A 22,817-nucleotide genomic window follows, 5' to 3' on the forward strand; every position below is an offset into this window, starting at 1 on the left:
GCCAATTCCAGAGTTTATGCTCCATATTTTGTTATCTTTCAATTTCAATTGTTTGGTTTGCGTCTACATTTGAATTTTGGAACGTTCTAAATTTGAATGTTAGCGTCTGTGCTGGTTTAAAGTCTACCAACACCAAACTACCAAACCAAATACCTTTATACCAAATTTTATGTCTGAGTTATTTTATTGTAGTTATAGGTAGAAAAAAAAGTAAAGGTTAAGTTTGAAGATATGGGCAGTACATAATTTATCATCATTATCTTTATAGTCTTCGTCTGTTTTCACAAGGTCCATTACCTAACCTGAAGATTTGATAGGTCCTGCTTTTTACAGAAGCTACTACCTGTCTGACCTGCCAAACCGAAGGGAAATCCACCCCAATTACAGGCATTTCTCGGGTATGTGGGATTATCGTTGAGCACACAATAATCTTTTAAGAGATCCAAACGTGAATTCGAAAACTCATTGGTTTACGCATTACGTTAGACACTACACGACTCCATGACCTGCGTGTTTCTTATGTTTGTGTGATCCATGAAATAATCGATTTATTCAGTACGGCTAGCATGCGCAACGTGATAAAATTATCTATCGATTCAATAAATTTTGTCGAAATCGATAAGTTTGATTTTTTCCCAAACATGCGTGCCACGTGATTTCGTTCGAATTTTGAAAGAACGACATGACTTTATTGGGTTCACATATTAGCACCAATCGACAAAACGACATAATTATATCGTCAGAATCGATAAAATGACCGTGACAAAATTTTATCACGTTGCGCATATTAACCCTACTGAATAAATCGATTATTTCATGGGTCACACAAACATAAAAAATACGCTAAATAAATCATTATTTTATTAATTTGAACAAATCATTTGGGGTTGTTCGGTATAAAAAACAGCTGGTTTTGCTTTGAAAATCCCGCATTGCTGTCGTACGGTAAATAATTATAACACGACTTTGCACTTTCCGCGACATTTTTTTACGAACCCGTAACAAAAAGGAAGCAGGAAAAACACAACATCAATTCTATTTTCATATTTTGATATAAGTACTTTTATTCCTTTCATAATTTATTTAATGATGTAAATTATTCGAGTACGTACCATTATCTCTAATGAAAGAAGTTTGTATTTAATGGTCGATTTTGTATTAAAACGCTTTAGGTAGCTATAATAAATTACTTAATAGAATTAGATGGTCATTATCATTATCTCTAGCACTATCCCGTTTTTTTACGCGGTCCTCTTACTTGATTTGAAAATTTGACAGGCCCAGTTTTTTTATAGAAGCGTCTGCCTGTCTGAGCTTCCAATCTGCGCAAGAAAAATCAGCCCAATTTCTGGTTAGGTCACATACATCCGTATGTCTGTACTACGTCATATTATAAGAAGCGATAAAATAAGAATTGTATTGACTGAGGTATAAGAGGAATTATTGATTAGACGTCGACTCGCTAGTTTAGTTTGGGTATTTTGAGCCTCGGACTAAGAATACTTTTCTGGTATAAGTTACAAACTCCATCCATCTGTCTACAATCTAAATTGGCCCATGGTCCGTTGGTATAGACCTCTATTTTGCACTAAAATTTCAGTCTTGTGGTAATCACATCTACACGTTTCCCTCCGTTGCAACGATATCTGACCACTGCTGCGATATAGCTGCTGGTTTGCCCACTGCCCTTTTTCCTACCACTCGGTGACGGATTCTTTGCTTATTACTACTTCTTCTCTCGTGTGGGTTGTGAGGTCAATAACCGACTTCACCAACCCTGGTGTCAGGGTTACTATGGAACCGCTAAAGGTTCATATTATAACGACTACATAGGTACCTATTTAAGTAACCGGAACCGACTGCCACAGCATGGTGATCAACCTGCAGTGTCCTAACCAAACTACGGACCACAAAGTTCTTTTTGTAATATGTCCTGGGATTCGAACCAGGGACCTCCAGATAGTGAGGACCACGGAGATCGTCATATATTATATTACTACTTAGGTACTTGACATTCGTGACTTTGAGCTTTTGAGATTCGCAAAACTGTTGTATTTGCCGCAAAAGAACGCCGCGACTTGTGCTGAGTGAGGCCCTTTTATCTCAGCATCTCCACCACCACCTTATGATTATTGTAATGAAAATCCTCCTATGCTTTTTGTAATTGTTTTGTGAAAAAAATTAAGTAAGTGATGTTATTGTCTTGTCTTTGTGTGTGGCGTCCTTTTATAATAAACAATTTCTATTCTATTCTATAAAAGTTTTTCTATTTCCGCTTACTCTTTTGAAATCCACCGCGTCTTGCAAGAGTGTCTGAGCGCGATAAGGACAGTAGAGACTGCTTACGCCACTAATGGAAATATTCAGTATGCCCCAAAAATAACATTGCTCTCCAGTATTTCTCAATTTTGCAGGTTTATATTTGGTATGGAGCCATAAAGGTTATTCGCAATAAAATTAGGTTTATTATCGAATCAGGAAAATAATTCAATGTGGGATTGGTATCTATTGTACTAATTGCTGATAAGGCTCTGATTCCAAAACTTATCTGTCAGATGGTACAAGCTAGGTTATCTGATACTTTAGAAGATCTTATAGATTCAGAATGTGTTTTCCAACTACGGCTGTCATTAATTCGATATTGGCCCCGATTCCTGCAGACAACTCCTAATTTTATTTTAAGTTATACCCGTCGTTTTCTTATCCGCCAAAAAGGAAAGGGACAGATGATTGTCCACAAGTTAAATTTAAAACGACTGATTAACCCGGGCGCATGAAATAGACATCTCGCTGGTATGCAATCCGTTTGACGTGCTGACTACTTAACTCTGTCGGGTTATTGGCTAATGTAAAATTTTTAGACGGTTGTTTTAGATTTCTGCTTAAAATTGACGTGTGTTCCATAAATTTTATGCCTGTCGATTTCCCGTACCTTTCTTTTTCAGCGGACAAAATAATGACAGGTAAGACTTAAAATTAGATGGCGTCTGCAGGAATTAGCACCATTGTCTTATATTATTATTACGCAATATAGGCTGTTTATTTTATATAAAATGGTTTACCATAATTGAAATTAATTTATTCACGAACGTGCCTATACAAAGTTTATAATTATAACGTTTGTATTGTAAATTCATATTTAGAATGAGCTCCACAGAACGTCGTCACGACGCCGACGTCACAAATAGAAAGACGATAAATGTATTATTCTTTTTTATTATATTTATTATACATTTTATATTATGATGTAATTAAATTTGACGTGTAACAAAGTTAATAAAAAAGATTATGATTAACTTTAAAAAAAAGTCAAATCGAAAACCAGTTCGCAGTTTTTCATCGTGTTTACAAAAACAAAATTAATTGTCGGGAAAATTAATGACACTGCCACGTTGGACAAGATTAATTAGAAAACGTTATTTGCCTTTCCAAATTATTATTTTTGGAGTTTCCGTAAAAAATAGTTTTTATCCTGGCACTCAGTTCTTTCAACGTAAAGTGGTTTATTAAAATATATTTCTTACAATGCAACTCAACGCTTAGTGATTTGTTTATAAATACAAGTCTACTTCTGAGTATTAAATAACATAAACAACCTATACACGTCCCACTGCTGGGCACAGGCCTCCCCTCCATCAACCGGAGGGAGTATGGAGCATACTCCACCACGCTGCTGGCTGCTGCGTGTTTGGGCTAGTAGCCCGGGACCAACAGCTTAACTTCCGAAGTACGGAATCATTTTACTTTTTTTGGAGAATCAGGTGATTCAAGCCTGCAATGTCCTTACAAAACAAAGGACAGTCTCACAAAATGATCTCGACAATGTCCCCATCGGGAATCGAACCCGGACCTCCAGATCGTGAGCCCAACGCTCTAACCACTAGACCACGGAGGTTGTTCTTCTGAGTATTGGAGAAAATTACATTTTCATACGAGAATGTTCTACAATTTCGCCCTAGATAAAGGTTGATAGGCAATCTCTTACGGTATAAATTATTTTGTAAACAGAAACTTCTAAGAGAAAAAAAGACGAACAAGAACTTTAAAGTTTTTTAACTTAATTACTTTTTTATGGGTAATATTAATAACAATAGTTTGTGTCAAACGGTATTTATAAAGTTTATTTTATAAAGTATTCCAGACATTATCCAGTTTTTCATAGGGTCCGCTTACCTAACCTGAAGATTTGACCTCAAAGTGTGAAGCAAGCCTTCTACCAACTGGTATACAACGGCTCCCACGGCTCCCCTTGTTACTAACAGGGATACTTAAATAATAAATAATTAGTTAGAATAAATTATTTTGAATTCACTAAAGTACCATACGCGTTTCATGCCTAAATCCCTAGGCCGATTTAGATAAAAAAATAGCAGACACACAAGTAAAATGAATCCCCTGAAACTGATAAAAAGGTATATTATAAATGTTTATTTCTCTCTTTCTTTCTAAATCCAAAATTTAGTAAATAATTGGGTAGTGTCCTAGATCAAACATGAATTATGAAATTCTGGTATTCTTGTTCTAATCAACATATTTATGAATTTTAATATAAAAAAATTATATAATAATGTGCGATATTTTATACCTACTAATATCGTGTTTTGACGTTTAGTAAAAAGTAAATGATTTGAGTAGTTGGAAACTAGCCTATTCTGCGTAAAGCATATTTCACAATGTTTTTACCCAAGAGTAAATAAATACTCAAATCATAATGACATCATTAAGAGTTACAACGATGAGATCATGTTGGAAGGAAAGCGGAAAAAAATGTCCTTTCAAGGATCACCGGTGTAAGGACGTGACCCATTTGTGCCGGGATAAAATGTTTAGCTAACATCGCATTTTCTACGGGTCACAAAATCACCCCGGAACGGTGTTAATGTACCCTTGTAGATAAAGTATTTACATATGTATTTACATATATTATAAAATATTACAAAACATCATCATCTCTTTAAATAGCGTTAGGTATCCCGTTTTCACGGGGTCCGCTTACGTAACCTAAAGATTTGACAGGTCAGGTTTTTTATAGAAGCGACTGCCTGTCTCATCTTCTAACCCGCGAAGGGAAATCAGCCCAACACAGGTTAGGTAACATACCTTCGAAACGCATTTCTCGGCTAATGTCGGTGTTTCCTCACTATGTTTTCCTTCACCGCTGAGCATTTATGATCCGAACATGAATTCGAAAATCATAATTTACCAAGCAGGTTTAGGCCCGCACTGGATTCGAATCTGTGACCTTACAGTGAGAGTCAATCGTTCCTTCATCTGGACAACCACGGCATTACAAAACCTAACAAATGAAATAAAACATAAATTACAGACAAAAAGGGGAGACAAAAAGTCGACATAGCGCTCGCTTTCAGCTGAACCCTATAACAATATACAATACAGAATATCATAATAGAATATAATCAGCCTATATACGTCCCAATGCTGGGCACAGGCCTTCCCTCAATCAAGCGGAGGACAATACAATATAATAATAATGTTTTTGTCCTAGGTATAATCTATTTTGCTTACGTTATTTAAGGTGTCAGATCAGCTTTCGGTTTGAACTATTTTTTATATTCCCTAGGATTCGCAATCGAAATAATTTACGAAAAAGCTACGCGTTCCTATCCAAAGCAATTCTCATGTTACGCGGATTTTGTAGCATTGCACCGTGCCGCGAAGTGGTGTTTGAGTGGATCAGCGGATTACATACATTCAATACAACCTTGCCAACCACTTTACCGCGAACCGAGTCGGAACGCGGTTTCGTGTGAGAATGGCCTAACACGCAGTTCAAAAGCGTGATGGACTATACTCCTTTCTACAGGATAGACCAGTGCCCAGAGATGCTACTCGCTAAAATAATAATTTTCAATACATACTTACTTATGCATGTTTAGGCACTCGTTAGGAATACTATCTTCTTTTAATCCTCGAAGAACAGACTTCCACTTCTTGCGATCTTTTACTACAAAACTACTATAGGTGGGATAAAAAATGAATACTCAGGAAAGAACGGGTTTAAGCACGCTCAAATGATTATCAGAACTCACTATGTTATTTTATGTTATGATTATAGTTGTCTGAAAAAATAAATACTTTAAGCGATAAGGCTGCCAATGATCATGTACCTATAGATGAGTTTCATTGTATTTGTAACTAATTATTTGTGTCGGTGCAATAGAGTATATTTTGTATCTGTAATTTATTTAATAAATTTCACTTAGACCGCGGATATATAAATATGAATTACTCAGCAGGTGGTAAACAAAGCTGTGGATTAAAACTTGAGCTGGGATGAGAACGGTGCAAGTGACAGTCAGAATAGAGCGAATGTTTTCATATCGAATGTTTACAGTCGCGAACACAGGTACTATCATCCCGGGTGTAACGTAAAATAAACTTCGACTTATTATAGTTGACAGTAACAATGATAAAAATGTTAAAAGGACATGTCACCTTATGTCAATCCCATGTATTTTTATCACTATTACTGTCGATTGTACGGGGTGAGAGCCCCCACCGCTCCCCATTGTCCGACCAAGTAGTTAAAGCCATATGCGGCAAACCCTCAATAAGTCGCGTTAAAAAATTCAGCTTGATATTAGCTCAGAATAATGGGCTGAATCATCCCCCTCAGTATTCGTTACAATGTCACTTACACCCCGTACAAGTACGTAGGTACAGGTAGGAAATACTGAGAGGAATGATTCAGACCATGATTCTGAGTTGATGTCAAGTGGAATTTCCTGTCGGAAAATTTATGGGAATTTTAGTGTTTTTTTATAAAAAATATTTTCATAAAAATAAAGAGTGCTTTTACGAGGAAAAATTACACTTGATAACTATTCAGCATCATGATCTGAATGATCCCTCAATATTTTCGTTACGATGTCACTAACACTCTGTATAATAATTAAAAACTTAATTACAAATAAAAACTACACAATATAACATTTTTCTCGAATCAACATCTTTAACACTTAAAAATTCTTATATACATATTATTAAATACTTAAACAGCTCAGTTACACTTGTTATTTTTTATTAATTTCAGTTCCATACTTTTGCGACAAAACATTTCACTTGATAACTTCTCAGAATCACGGTCTAATACCCTGTATAGGCTGTTAATATACAATAAGCCTATATTTAGAAATCAGTTTCCACACACGTCATTTTCTATAAGTACATAGCATGCTTCACAATCCCAAACACGTCGGTATAGATCGAATATTAATTTATAGCACTCCGGTTCGATTCGGACAGATCTCACCAGGAACAATCAATCATACCCATCGTATTGTGGCTCTCCTTATATTACAACTAATAGTAACATACTGCTAAGAAGAGTGATAATAAGAAAATACTTCGGATGTTATTAGTATCTACGTTTCTTTGTATCTTTTCCACGTAAATTATTATAATAAAATTATGATTTCATCTCCATAGAGTTATGCCGTTATTCACTGGGTCCGCTTACCTAACCTGAAGTGACTGCCTCTCTGACCTTGGAACCCGCGAAAAGACGTTTCACTTCTGTGACGGAGGTTTTATAGGTCTTCGTATGATGAGACCGTTGGCTTTCTAGTTTAAAAATAGAACTATTATTGATGCCATTAAAAATACTATATAAACTAAATACTAAAAACTAAAAAAAAACTATCTAGTATTGAAGTCATTGCTGTATTGTGACAGTTTATCAGCTTACCTATATAGAGATAGTCCATTAGTTGGAAGGACATAATTCTACTATACGTGAATCTTAATTACAGTTATTCACACTTTCGTATTCTGTATATATGTGAGCTTATAATTCAGTATAAAGCACTTTCATATAAGTACCTTTTTCAAAACATACTGTCTACTAACACATATATAATAATTACTCAGAACAAGAAACAAGAAATCTCTCATTCTACAATAGTTATTATTAGGTTTAAACTTGTTAAAGCAGGAAACCCTTAGAATGAGAGAGATGGCTTGGGATGATGTCCTTATAAAAGGTTTAGTACGATCTACTGAACCGGCATGGGTGTATGAAACAATTAATGAATGTGAAAGAAGCAAAAGAAGTGTGTTAGGATCGAAGCAAATATAATTCCTTAGTCTTTGCTTACCCCGGTGGGAAATGGGCGTGAGTTTATCTATGTATGTATGTAAAGCAGGAAATTCTGAAAGGAAAAAAGACCTTGTACTGGAACGGGATTCCAACACATGAATACGTGCGTATATAAAATAATATGCACGTACTAATCCGCTTAATCCGCGACCGTTGATTCCATAGGACAGATGTTCCCAGAAAGCAGTGGAGCGATAGGGCTTAGAGAAATTACCCCTTAAGGGTTGATAGGACTGACCTTACAGTTATCGGATTTGTATCTGGCCTTGAACGGAGGGAATTCAAATTATCAGCGCTCTCCGGACTCCTTCGTGCGACAGCCCTAATATCATTAAAGGGACCTTGAATTCTTGCAAATATCAAATTCTCATAAGTTTTGCAAGTGCGTTTGCGGGTGTATTTTCGCCACCTGAATTATCATGTCTGGGTCGTGTAGGTACTAGGTTCAAGATAAATTATGAAATTATGCTTACTAAATAAAGTCAGATCAAATTATTTGCGGTTACATTAGTATACACACTTTAGTGCGCTTACCTTCCCTCATTCAGGGCTTACCGCTAACGCCCTACTAGCGTCGATTAATTCTTTCAAATATTTTCCTCTCAGACGATACCCTGAGCCGAGGTTCGCGCTCAACTGCACGCCTCAGGCCTGTTGTCTTAAATTTTGTACCGGGTGAGAGCTCTCAGTGCTCCTCATTTGTCCGGCCAAGTAGTTCTGCCATTTGCGGCAAATAGTGCGCTTACATACCAGTGACGATGGTGTGGAGGACGTCGTCGACGTTGGGATGGAAGCGCCCTTACGGGTAATATTCGTTCTGCATAATGTTTTTACAAGGCACATGGGTTACTTCTAACAACCGGAGCGTAAAGGGATTATGAAGGATAATCCACAATAAAACCATTCGAAACTAATAACTGTTATTCAATTCAAACTCCATTCAGTGCATAGGTATCCGTGAATGTAAAAATGTAAAAGCACTCTACTCTGTTTTTGTAGGTATCTTTTTTTCCAATTTCCGGTTTTTTTCCTAGTGCTGCGCAAAAATTGCATTTAGATGTCCCTTATTCACACGAGGCGGCTTGTCGTTGTTTACTTTTTTATTGTCGTACTGTAGATTTATGTCGGATAGTATTTCCAGGGCTTAAAAGCGGTTTGAGTAAGGTTACGCTATCGGTATGAAATTACCCCATGAGGACCCCGATTTGTTTATCCAATATCGGAAATCGGTACCGTAGTTTTATCGTCTTGCCGCGCGGTGCACTACACCCACACAAACATTGAAGAAAAAATATCAAAATTACGTGACAGACACGTTACATTTTTAAAATTCACCCACGTGCTGGTCCATATTACAATTAGATCATTGAAATCCGTTGAGACGGAAACTCTGTCGTACGAGAAACGAAATGTTCCGGCAAAAGAATGGAGAAAACTTTATCTCGTAGAAGTTTCCTGCTATTTCCGTCCCGATATCTATCATTTTTTATTTAATCTAACTCCACCTGAAGGCGGGAAAATGAGCTATTTGGTGTACATTTAGATGTGGGAATATTTTATTCAAAATGCTACACAGTTTTTATCCGTCATATAAGAAAGCAGATGTTCTGAAGCAAACCTATTTTTGAAGTTGAAGATATTTTAAAATTACTTCTGAAGGCTATTTTGAGAACAATTCGGTCGTTAATATTGTTTCAAACTTTTTAACTTTTTTTTACAATAATTAATGTATTTTAATTACTAGTATTCCATATTCTATCTTCAATATTTTTACTTAAGTGGCTAGTGACAAAGTTATACGGCACTCAAAATTACGAATGTATATGTACTCGTATACGGTATTTTCTAGCTACGTCTTAGTAACGCAAAACAGAAGCCAACTGCCAAGACATTAAGCACATTTTGTTTCCCGTCCGATTGAATCGGGCATCGGACGATTGCCAACGCAATCGTCTCCGAATTCACGTTCTGTTTATTGAGTCAAAACCCATGGTGTGGTGTTATGACTGAGCGTACAGGTGGCAATGGTACAGAGGGCGCGGCGGCGTATCGAGCGTCGGGTGCGGCGCGCGCAGCAGTGCACCGGCCACATTGAGCCCAACCGGCCGCGTCGCTAACACCCGCACCGTACACCACGCGCGTCCCTTCACCCACGACATCTCACCTCTGGAACAGTGTACAGTGACCCACCAACGGATTACCCGCGCTACCGTCCGCGCCGTACGCGCTCCCATTACCACACCACTTGTGATTGTGATAGTGTACCGGCGCGTATGCGCTTGGTCTCCAGTCATATCTGTATGAGTGATTTGTGAAGTGATAGTAGAATTAGACGGATACTACGTCTTGTAATACCCGTGATCCCCCACACCCTTACCATATCCCTCTGCCAGTGCTGTGTGAAACACCCCACGTGGTATAGTGTGGTGATTAGTGTCACTAATTATCTAGCTAGTGATTAGTGCGCGATGATCCTTTATCAATATAATTTCCACTTTACAATTTCATTGAAGATAGAAGGACGTTGATTTTTAAAGGGTTTTATACAAGTTATGTGTATGTGAAGGAAAGAATTGCGAGCTAAACTTTTAGGGAGCCGTTAGCGTCGAAATTGGTTTATGTTTCATGTCTTACGCATACAAACCAACGAAACAATGTTTAAATTTTGGCCGATGAAGGTACATAGATTTCAAGGAAAAAGTTATCCCCAAACACTGTTGGTAATTCATACCATTGGATTCTCTGAATCACTTTGATTTATATTTGATTGAGGTACACAGACTTAGGCATAGTTGTGAAGTAAAATAAAATAATTATTAAGAAAGGGATAGCGACAAAATGATTATTTCTGAAGTAAGGTAGAAAATCTAGAAAAAGGTACAAAATGGGTCATATCTCCTAAACCGTAAATAATTGCTGAACATACATGGGAGTGTTTCTGGTAGCTAATGAGCCCCTCTTTTTAATTTTTCATTTTGAACCTGAACTTCTGGGCCACCCTGTATATAGGGAACATTATATACAATATAGAATTATAAACCCGTTAAAACCCGTCAATTGAGCAGCTATTACTTAAACAAGTGCTTTATTTCAATGAAGAAAATACTATATTTTATTTGCCAACTGCTAAGCCGTTGATCGACATTAAATGCTATGTTTCGTGGAAAGTATCGTGAGCGTAGTTTGTAGCGACTCAATAGGCTGTGTTCCGCCCTATTTTACTAATAGAAAGAAAACATGTCGAAGCTAAACCTTTCATTGAATTTTCATTGATGTGACGTTAGTACAAGGGCTTCATTACTTCGTTGACGTATTCTAAGTCATGTTACGAACTATATTTTATTAACAGATAAACTATACACCTCTATATTGAACACTATACAAAGAAGTTAAGGTTTAGGTCAATCGGTCTTGACTGACATAATAATAAGCTCACAATACACTCATAATTGTGATGGATTTCTGACATCATTCAGAAAGCGTGATATTTTAGCACTTCTTTTTTGTTTCATCTTGCCGTGGAGACAAAATACATTACCTGTTAGTTGGCAGAAGGAACAATAATCCATACAAAAGCCAACCAGTGCTTTATAAAAGTTGCACAGACAAACAAATATTTCTTCTTAATTCTTCTTAATTTTCTGCAACATAATCAAAATATTTTAATTTATGACGCGTAACAAAGTATGTTTTGTAGTTGATAAAAAAAAGGTCTTCCGTCCGCTCTAGGACAGCTTGCATCACTAAAACCCTGTCAGTTCTACCGGGAACGGGGGAGAGGAGTCAGAAATTGACCCGTGCCAACACTCGATTCCTTTTGATTCCTCTGTCCTTGCTGGGCATTTGTGGAATAGACATCCAGCTGATATTCATGTTGAAGAAATTTTTTAGACACATTTTGTTAATATGTGTAACTACAATAAATAATATAGATTAAACAGCTTTTACATATTTCTTATTTTTCCTAACATTTCAGTCCACATCTTTTGATCATGTCATAATCTATTTTTTTGCCCACTAAAAGCAGGAAGTGTGCCGGAAAGAAAAACAAAGCGAATTATTGAATCCCATTATTTTGGTCGAGATTAACGTCCCTGAAATAACGCACAATGTTTTACTGCCTTTTTCCTCTTGTACCTTATAAATCTTGTATTTATTAAATCTTATTATTGAACGATTTTCATAATAATGGTAAATTATAAAAAAAAAACCAATTCGAGGAAAAATATATTCACAAAAAATCCCTTGACTTCACAAATGAATTCTTTCCGTTGTTGTCAAATTGAGATAACGGATAATTAACCTACTATTTATACAAAAATGCTGTAGGGAAGGAATTGTAATGATTAGCCTAGCTGATTGGTATGTTGGTACATCAATATATCTCAAGTGATACATCGAAATAACATAACTAAGCTCACGACTATATCCCAATAGGGATAACCAGAGTTACATCCATCGCAAGATGAACTAATTAAAGTGATTTTTTAGCGATTACATTGAATAGGTACCTATTTTTGATAGTCAATTTACTAACTATAATGATTAAGTATTGGTAAAGGATGGTAAAGGAACGTCCCAAAAACCTGCCTAGATCTCTCTTACACCCGCATTTTTAAGGGTGTTTGATTATTTTAACTGATTTCCCATTTTAGTCTCTATCTTAAACATTTCAAATTTACTTCCCAAACAGAATTTTGGGACGGCTCTGTTACCTGAATAAATTATAGGTAAACTTTCAGTAGTCAAACATTAATCAATCTTGCCTTTATCTAACCAAGCATCTTTAGCGATATAAATCGAACGGGTATGATAATGACTTAACAAATAAGAGTCTAGAACGGCCTTCGTGGTCTAGTGGTTGAGCGTCGGCCTCATTATCTCAGAGGTTCAGAGTTTGAATACTGGTGGGGATGTCCCCACCAGACAATACAGGCTAATCACCCGATTATGGGAAAGTAGGATGATTCGTGCCGTGGACGGCACGTTATGCTGGAGTCCCGATTATTACTTACTGGTGCTCGATTATGATCCTGACACCAGGGTTGCTGAGGTTGATCATCTACCTCACAATCCACAAGATAGAAAAAGGGTCTACATGGAAAACTGGCCTAATTTCTAACTATAGGGTGCTATATAGGGTGCTAGTGACATCGTAACGAAAACTTTAAGGGATGATCCAGGCAATGATTCTGAGTTGATATCAAGTGGAATTTTCCGTCGCAAAAGAATGGGACAGACAATCATATAAAAAACACTAAAAGGAGATCATCGGCTCTCCATACTTTGGCCGGCCCAAATTTGAAAGTGCCGGCCAGAGAAAAAAAATGTGTCGAACCTTTCGAGTAGATTGCTCTGAACATTTTTTACTATGACACTAAAAGTGTATGACCATTAGTTTGGCTTTAATTGGATTTTAAAAATCACGATTTTTCATACATTTTGTAAAAAAAAAATATTATGTCCGTTTGGAAAAAAAGGGATACAGGCGTATTACAAAGGACCGTTAGAACATTTATTAGTATGGCGCCAAACTTCTATGACCATTATTTTGACGTTTATTGGACTTTCCGTTTTGGTTAATATGTTAAAATGCCGGCAATCGAAAAAAATACATCGAATCTGTCTAATAGTTGCTTCTAAATATTTTTTAATATGACACCAAACATCTATGACCATTATTTTGACTTTTATTGGAATTTACGTTTTAGTTCAAATGTGAAAAGTGCCGACCAGCAAAAATACCATGTAGAAAGTATCGAGTAGATGCCTATTAACATTTTTTTCTATAGCACCAAACGTGTACGATCATTAGTTTGGCTTTAATTTTATTTTAAAAATCTTGATTTCTTATTTATTTTGTTTAAAAATAAAGTGCTTTGGGCAAAAATTGCGATACGGCGGATTACAAAGGACCTTTAATACAACTTTGAACATTTAATAATCTGGCGCAAAACATTTTTGACCATTATTTTGACTTTGGCTTTTATTGGACTTTCTAAAAATCTTTATTTTTTTATACATTTTAACAATGACAACAAGCAGAGCTTTCCCAATGACTAGTTAGTCAGTTAGTGTTAGTAGTTGGTCAGATAAATACTTTGTGTTTTTGTTTTGTGTGTTGTTAGGTGAACTTCTATATTAATACTATCTAATCTTAGATATGACGTAGGCTGTAGTTTTTGCATTCCACTCAACGTTACGGCCTAAGTTTAGGTTGAATTATTATGACCGTAGATGGTTACCACCCTCCAAAGATAAGCTTGCCATCTAGTGACGAAACTCGTATTTTGGTATGACGACGTCTGAAGTAGCTGTTAGGGAAGACAGGAGTCGGGCAGTTGTACTTTTCATGTATGCCGATCACAATGTCCTGGTGCTACTCGGCCAATAACGTAGTACCTCTATCACCCCACTGTATTTTCCTTGTATACACACTTTTCTTAAAAAAAAAAGTAGCTTCTAAAGCGTAAACGCAAACCTATTTTTAATTTATAAAAATGTGTCAAAAAGACGACTATATTACGCCTTTAGCAAGATAGTTCCATTATAACCAGATAAAAGTTTTTTCGCCAAAGTGTAGGTATCTATGAAAACACCAGATTTTTGAAAAATCGAATTAAGTTCAAAATAGTGGTAATAGACGTTTAATTCCATTTAAATAAAGCGCCTGTTATGTTTTATTTTTTTACAAAATGAATCAAAAATCAAGATTTTTTTTTAATCCAACAAAATCCAAACTAATGGTCATACACGTTTTTGTCATAGTGAATAATGTTTACAGGTATCTTCTCGATAGCTTTGACATGTGTTTTTTGCTGACCGGCACTTTTCACACAGAAACTATAACGTAAAGTCCAACAAAAGTCAAAATAATTGGTAGTTTGGTGGTAGTTTGGTGCCCTAATAATAATTGGTCAAACGGATAAGTTATAACGGAGTATACCAATATTGTTTCTTGGCCGGCACTTCACATTTTCACCAAAAATGTATGAAAATTCACGTTTTTTTAATTCGAATAAAACCGAAAATATTGACCCTACAGCTTTGGTGCCATAGTAATAAATGCTCAGACGGATAAGTTCTAAGGATATATACCATTATTGTTACTTGGCCGGCACTTTACATTTTGACCAAAAATGTATGAAAAATACAGTTTTTTTAATTCGAATAAAACCGAAGATATTGACCCTACAGCTTTGGTGCCATAGTAATAAATGCTCAGATGGATAAGATCTAACGGAATATAGCAAAATTATTTTTTGGCCGGCACTTTGACTTCTGGGCCGAAATCCGATGATCTCCTTTTCATGAATTTTCTGACAGGAAAATTCACTTGATTTCATCAGAATCATTGCCTGAATCAAGACCCTGTATATTTAAGGTTAAGTTAGGCCGTTTATGCGACTCGGGTTTGCTTCGAATAATATTTACCTAAAGTTTATATTCAAATTCAAATGTATTTATTGCATTGCTACAGGTCAAGAAGGTCTTAAACAATATTACATACATCCACTGCAGCATACCAGTCTAGGTGTACAATTTTAATTCTAATATATTTAAATTACAATTTCAATTAGATATTAAAATAATGTGAGTTAATATAAATGTGAATATGATTAAAAATAATTTCATTAGGTATGCTTAACTAAATACAATGTCAAAATTATAATGATAAGGTGAGTCAATATAGATGTCAATATGCTTAAAATTAATTTGATTTACACTTTATTAAATACAATGACAACATTATAATTATCAATCTTAAATCCATAACTCGTAAAAACTCCATTATTCTAAATTTTGGTCATAATTACATTTTATTGCGATTATCAAAAAATTCATTAACACCGTAAAATAGTTTTGACAGTAACCACTGAGTCAATTTCAATTTAAAATTATAATAATTCAGATCTCTGATTACAGCTGGAATGTGGTTATATATCTTAACCGCCATATAATAAAAACTTTTCCGATAGAATGCTGACAAATGCCTACTATTTTGCAATAAGTCATGATTATTCTTTAAATTTCTATTAAACTTACTAGTGAATTCATAAAGTTTAATATTTCTTTTCACAAACAATGCCACTTCCCTAATGTAGAGACAGGGGAGTGGCAGGATGGAATATTTAGCAAAAATTGGTCTACACGAATCAATCTGAGTCAGTCCAGCCAGTGCTCTTACACATCGCTTCTGAGCTTTGAAAGCTTCTAGAAAGTCACCAGAGTTGCCCCAAAAAATAAGACCATATGTCAACACCGATTGTACATAACCAAAGTAGGCTGTTAGGCCTGCTGATTTAGAAGTAGTATAGATAATACGGCTCAGAGGGTATATAAATTTAGCTAGTCGCCCACATACGCTTTCTATATGCAACTTCCAATTGCAATGTCTATCAAGCATGATACCTAAGAATTTTGTTTGATCAGCACCATTTATTCTCATGTCTCTATAATTGACATTTAATTCTAAAGGACCCCTAAAATAAGAATGAAACTGGACAATATTAGTTTTTGTTAAATTAATCTGCAGGTCATTCATATTCATCCATATTATAATATCATCCAATGTGCCTCTAATGTCACTTTCGTATTGTTTTGGATTTTTCAATTTGACGATAGCAGTGCTGTCATCAGCAAAAAGTACCATATCACTTAATAATATAAGTACTATACACTATTAGTAGTAGTTATTTTTATTCGGCTGTATTTTTTCAACAAATACTAACTCTAACTGCTCTAATAAGAATGATGACAATATGTTTACGAATACATAACAATAACGTATTATGTATTTAATAAATTTTCTTATATGTTGCCAGGCAATTGTCCCTTTTGTGGTTTTATTATTCAGTCAACTGAAAGGAATTGTCTCGGACAAAAGACCACTGGCATAATACAAATTAAGTATGACCTGGCCTAAGCGTCGCTTACCTTTAAAATGATTAATCTTATGGATGAGAACTAAATGTTTTAGACTAATGGTCTAAATTACTATAATTCTTGAGTCATCGCACATCCATAAAAGCACTTCTCTTACCGAGCTTTATGTTAGACCAATGTCTTCTTATATCGTGTGGATTGTAAGGACGGTTACTAGCGCCATCAACCCTAGTGTTAGGGTTAATATTGAGCCGCCTAAGGCCCCTGACATGACTCATCTAACGACTACTAACTTACATCCGTAAGAGTAACCGGGACTAACAGCTTAGCATGCCATCCGAAGCACGGATCATCTTCCTTACGGACAAGCAGGTGATCAGCCTGTAAAGTCCTAACCAAACTAGGGATCACAAAGTGATTTTTGCGATATGTCCCCACTGGGATTTGAATCCGGGACTTCCGGATCGTGAGCTCAACGCTCAAACCGCTGGACCATGGAGGCCAATGTAGTATGTGGTGATCGCCATCTGTGTTTATGAAAATGGAAGAATATTTTAACATCATTATGGTCAGACGGCTTATTTTGTGATTATAAAGTGTGCATCTATAGAGTAACTCTGACTTCATAGTTTGTCTAGTAGAATATATTATAATGTATAATTTATGTATTTTTGTGTCGCGGTAAAAATAATAATTTACAAAATGCTTCATTGTAATTTTTATCACTGATAAACTAACACTAATTATCTTTTTAAAATGGTAGGCACTTACAAATTATTTGCGTGCGATACTGAGTTTTTGCTCTGAAACAAAACATTAAATAATGTAGTCTTCTGTATGTCAGAAAATAATTATGAGGTAATTTTATTAGACGAAAATTTTTAATTTCCACATGGAAACATACCTACGTATGTTCTCCTCCCATGAGGCCTTACCATCTGGCAGATGATTTGATTACAAACCTAATAAACCATTAAGTTGTACTGGGCCTAATTTCATTGTCCAATTTTTATCATTATGTAATGTAATTTCATATGCTTTTGGTACAAATTGCAGTAGGTCTGTAAAAATATCTGCCCCCGAGAGCTCTACACATTATCCGACCATGTGAAAAAGTGGTAACTAATACCCTACAAAGATTATGATGATCGAAAATTTTAATAAGTAACATTATAATTGATTATTTAAGACTTGACTACAACCAAGAAGGGAAAGGTTACAAACGTAAAGGAGGACTTATAAAGGGCTGTAAATAGGATTATTATCAGCCTATTAGACATCCGCCTTCTCATCAAATGGAGAGGTACTTAACCTTGCCGCTTTCAATATTGATTGTTTTAGGTTGTTAAAACCTTTGTAACAAACGTGAACAAAATACATCAATTAGATTAAGATCGGTCCGTATGCAACCCCGCCTCATTGGGTTGCAAGATGCGAACTATCTATACTTAAATATACTAGACAGGCATAAGTTGAAGCATTTTCTACTTTGAGCTCAAAAAATATCACATTTTTGTTTCTTAGAAAAGAAATTGTTTAATAATTTGTGTACAAAAATGATGATACGTTTACGTTTTGCGTCTAAATAACAGTTCAATGGTAAACAAATATTGATGTTACATTACTAAAAGTATGATTAAAAACACCATTATCGTAATAGCTTTTATAAAAGAAGTTTGTGTTCTTCGTTGAGCGAAATTTGGAGGCCCGGTTGACCTAAAAATTAACATTGTCAAGTAGCAGTTTTCCCGGTAACTCCATCCCTAATCAACTTCGAATGGGGCGGAATCACAAATTACATACTAAAGATTTCCGGGCTTTTTTCCAAGTCGAATTTGTCCTTTAGTTAGCCAAGGTAAATCAGGTCTATAGGGATGGACCCACTGAACTGAGTTTTATACACTTTTTCTAACAAATCCCTTATCCAACCCTAAAATTAATCAAATGTTTTTCGCGCAATATAAAATCCATTATCAGTTTTGTGAGTAGTTATGAATTTTATGAACGTCGTAACATTTTTTTAGTTTACGCGTAAACAAAATGGCTTTTATACTCGGTTCGAGTGCTGATGTGTTTTTAAAAGCGTTTCTGTGAAAGGAAGTGTGTTTATCGACAACTGTGCTGCAATTTTATGTCAAATGCAAAATTCTATTTGAAATCCGTTTTATCGAGGCTGTCATTTGAAATGACAAAGGTAAAAGCGTTTTCAATGAATTGTTGAAAATCGAGCAAAATTATCTTTTTAATACCATTAAACTCGGATAAGTCTAAAGCAGGCTTACGTGTCTTCGAACTTTTAAGAATTAATCTCCCTTATTTTTTGCGGGGACTCCTGTCGCGATCTCTCTCATAGCTGATTTGCAACCGCGAGATCAAAGTGACACTAATGGGCATCATAGACCTCCAGAGAGGGGGGAGAGGTGATTGATGATCGATTCTTAAAAGGTCGCGTAATTAATGTCTTCTGCGCATAGTCAGAAAATTAGCTCTTTTGTATATCGGTCCCTGCGTAGTTTAAGTGCAGTGGACATTGAATTTACAATTTGGTGCTATTACACAGGGGACCAGCGTAGTCGAGTATGCTCCTTTTTTGACGTGACTTATGGTAGGTTTGCCGCAAATGGCATTAACTACTTGGCCGGACTAATGGGGAGCGCTGAGGGCTCTCACCCGGTACAAAATTTAAAACAACAGGCCTGAGAATGCCGTCTGAGAGGAGCTAGTATGCTCCATAGCCCGGTTGATTGAGAGAGGCCTGTGCCCAGCTGTGAGACGTTTATTAATAGATTTCATACATATCAGCGGCGATTAAAACAATAATGTAAGGAACATCAATGTCTTTAGAAACAAATGTCTTTGTAAGTAGTTCTACTTCTTCGAGGATTCAAATACACATTTATTTACGCATAATTTAGATTTAATCTGACAACATATCACCAATATCAAAAGCGTATCTCAAAGAGCATATTACTTACATCAAAGAATGTCTCATTTACGTTCTCTGACCTTGTCCAAATATGTCAATATCCATTCTAGAACATGATAAAAGAGCGGAATATATTATTATTATATTAAATCCCCGCAGTTTTATTACGAGAGAACAAATCCAGACGTGTTATTGCTTTGACGTGTCGTTCGTTATAATTCCAACTCAAAAAGTATTTGGGAAAAAAGTGTATGCTACGAATATTGAACACAAAGATCAGATAAAAGATATTAAAATACTTTACTGTGATAAAACTAGCTAATCAGAATTTTGGATTATTATTAAAATGTGTTCTTAAATTTTCCGCAGGTAGTATTGTAAGGAATTCTCTTTTTTATACCTTGTTAAGACAATGTTACTATTTATACTCATATCTTGTCAAGTTGGTACCAATAGAGTTAGATGATTGTTTACTGCCTTTCAGAAGTTGTGCTGATGAGTCGGAAAGAATACGAGAAATGATTTAATTAACCTCTCCTATGAAGTAGGTCAAAATACAGCTTTACTATTTCTGATTGGAGTGTTTTACAATACACCGTTCAAGTTGCACTAAATACTAATTTAGGACCCCGATACCGACCCCGCCGGCGTGGTCGATGACTTTCCTCAATCAGCGCTTATCGCTATCGACCCACTAATGTCGATTTATTCTTTCAAATATTTTTTCCTCTCACAGTCACGTCAAAAAAAAAACTGAATACTAATAATGAAAAATGTGTGTACCTAACGATAATAATAGAAAATTTATGAAACGCATGTTAGCTTTATAAAGATATAAAAAGTCCCAAGGGAACTATATATAATATCTTAGTGCCTAGAATTACTTAGATCACTAGACACGAAATAGATTACTATTAATTAACTACTTACAGCTAGCCATTTGACATTAGATCAGTGGGCAAGAAAATGGAAAATATATCTAATAAAACATCGTGGGCGTAAAGGAAAGTGTATAGGAAAACTTTTGATCATAAAACCTCTTGGCATTTACAGTCCGACTCATTTCCAGGAATGAGCCTTAGTTTTTTCTCTGTCTTTTCTTAAATCCGGGTCAACAGAAGCATCAAGTCAGATTCGTGACTTCACCTCATTAGTTCAGAACGGATCTTTCTAGTTACAGCACAATGCCTTTCCTTTAAAACCTTTCTTTCTACGCAGCCCTCGGCTAACGAGAACATTTTTATCTACTGAATTCAAACTGCAATATGTCCGAATGAAACCATCCTTGAATCGAACCGTTTCATGCTTCAAAATTACTTCTAACGTTTGAAATAATAATGGAAGTGTATTCAGCCGGAAGCATTGAGGGGAAACAAAAAATGACTTCGTTATTTACTATTGTCAAAACAAGCATGTCATCCAACAAATTTTACGACTAATGTTTGCTCTACGCAACTACGTATATACATGAACACGTTGACCTGACCTAATAAGTAAAATCAACATCGACCCAGTTATACAGCGTAATTGTGATAAATTAAGTTAAGAAAATATATGACAAAGTTTTGGAGTGTTCGTTAAAGAATATCCATTAGTAATTACTTCTTCGAAAGCAGTGCAATCTAAAGACATAATTGGCTGTTTGGGGTCCTTAAGCAACAATGTGCGGTAAATAACTTACCTTTCTCGCAACTACAGACGACTCTATTATTGAACTTAATTTGAATTTCAGAGCATTCAAATATTTCAAAAAGCAGTATCGATTCGATGTATTTTAGAGAAGCCAATTGAGATTCAGAGCTCCCAGTTGTATTAAAATACCGCATCCGGCGCATTTCGCTTTAAAGCTGGAAATGCATCGAGAAAACTGAAATACAACGAAATATCTGTGACCTAAATAAACAACGAAAAAAGGGTACTTGTACTTTGCGTGTACAAGTTGCTCTCAAGCTTTCAGGTCGCGCGATAAATTCACGAATTTCCACCTTAAGGGCAGTCTTTGTTCGCGTGATCCCGCGACACGTAATATAAGTTAGTAGCCACAATAAACAATAAAAACTTCGCCCTTCGGTATAAGAATTTACTGTGCGGATATTGTCCCGTGTTTCCTATTGTGTCGCACTAAACTTTATTAATACACTGTATATTTGACGCGCTTGTGTTGCACGGCTTCAGTCTGTAGACTTCATAAGACGTATCACTCACTGGGGCTTAGCTATACGTAGAATGAAGAAGCGTTCTAATTTTTCTGCTCTACTTTAATTCCAACAATTTCGACCGAGTATTATGCTCTAGAAAGGTATTGTTAGTCTATATCCCAGCTCGCTCAATGCACCTCTTTTTTATTCAAGATTAGACTAAGAAGTTTGCAGTCTCGAAAGTTTTAATTTTACTCCCTGAATTTACAATTTGTTGAACATTTTCTTCAGTTGATTCAAATTTACCTTCGAACTATAAATACCCAGCACTCGAAGATTACTCAGTTAATGAAATTACGTCTTTGCATAATAATTATATAATTATATAAGTGAGAAAGTATACCAAACCAACACTTGCGTGCGAGAAATAATAATTTAAATTATGCCTTTTGTTCCGATAAGTGCCGCCAAAATGTTTGAGCTCATCTTGTAAAGTGCTTTTGAAATTCTGTCTCGTCATTTAAGGAAGTGCTTGTCACTATTTGTTTGTGCACTTACTACATTGTTCGTGGGTATTGTGTGTGTGGTGAAGTTAGGTAGAATTTGCCATGTACACGATGATATAAATCAAGTTTCACGCAATATTACCGGCGACGTATTCACGGCGAGTTTAATTTATGAAATTGCTGTGCCGGAAAACAGCGCCAGAGATAACGTCGGGCCCAAAGGACACAAAGGGTGGAAGCTC

At 35.7% G+C, this 22,817-nt stretch overlaps 1 protein-coding gene across 6 annotated transcripts in view; it reads left to right on the forward strand.

The window, feature by feature from the left end:
* The first annotated feature begins 10,214 nt into the window (after nt 1-10,214).
* Nucleotides 10,215-22,817, forward strand: part of LOC126370515 (protein unc-13 homolog A) — a 103,619-nt gene continuing 91,016 nt past the window's right edge. For 4 of the 6 annotated variants that reach the window (XM_050015379.1, XM_050015384.1, XM_050015385.1 and 1 more), the window contains exon 1: nt 10,217-10,417. The gene's annotated coding sequence lies outside the window, so the exon portion shown is untranslated. Of the gene's footprint in view, nt 10,418-22,817 lie in introns of all 6 variants that reach the window. The other 2 variants (XM_050015381.1, XM_050015383.1) reach the window with 2 other exon arrangements.

Source organism: Pectinophora gossypiella, chromosome 11, assembly GCF_024362695.1.
Source record: "Pectinophora gossypiella chromosome 11, ilPecGoss1.1, whole genome shotgun sequence".
NCBI classification, from domain to species: domain Eukaryota; kingdom Metazoa; phylum Arthropoda; class Insecta; order Lepidoptera; family Gelechiidae; genus Pectinophora; species Pectinophora gossypiella.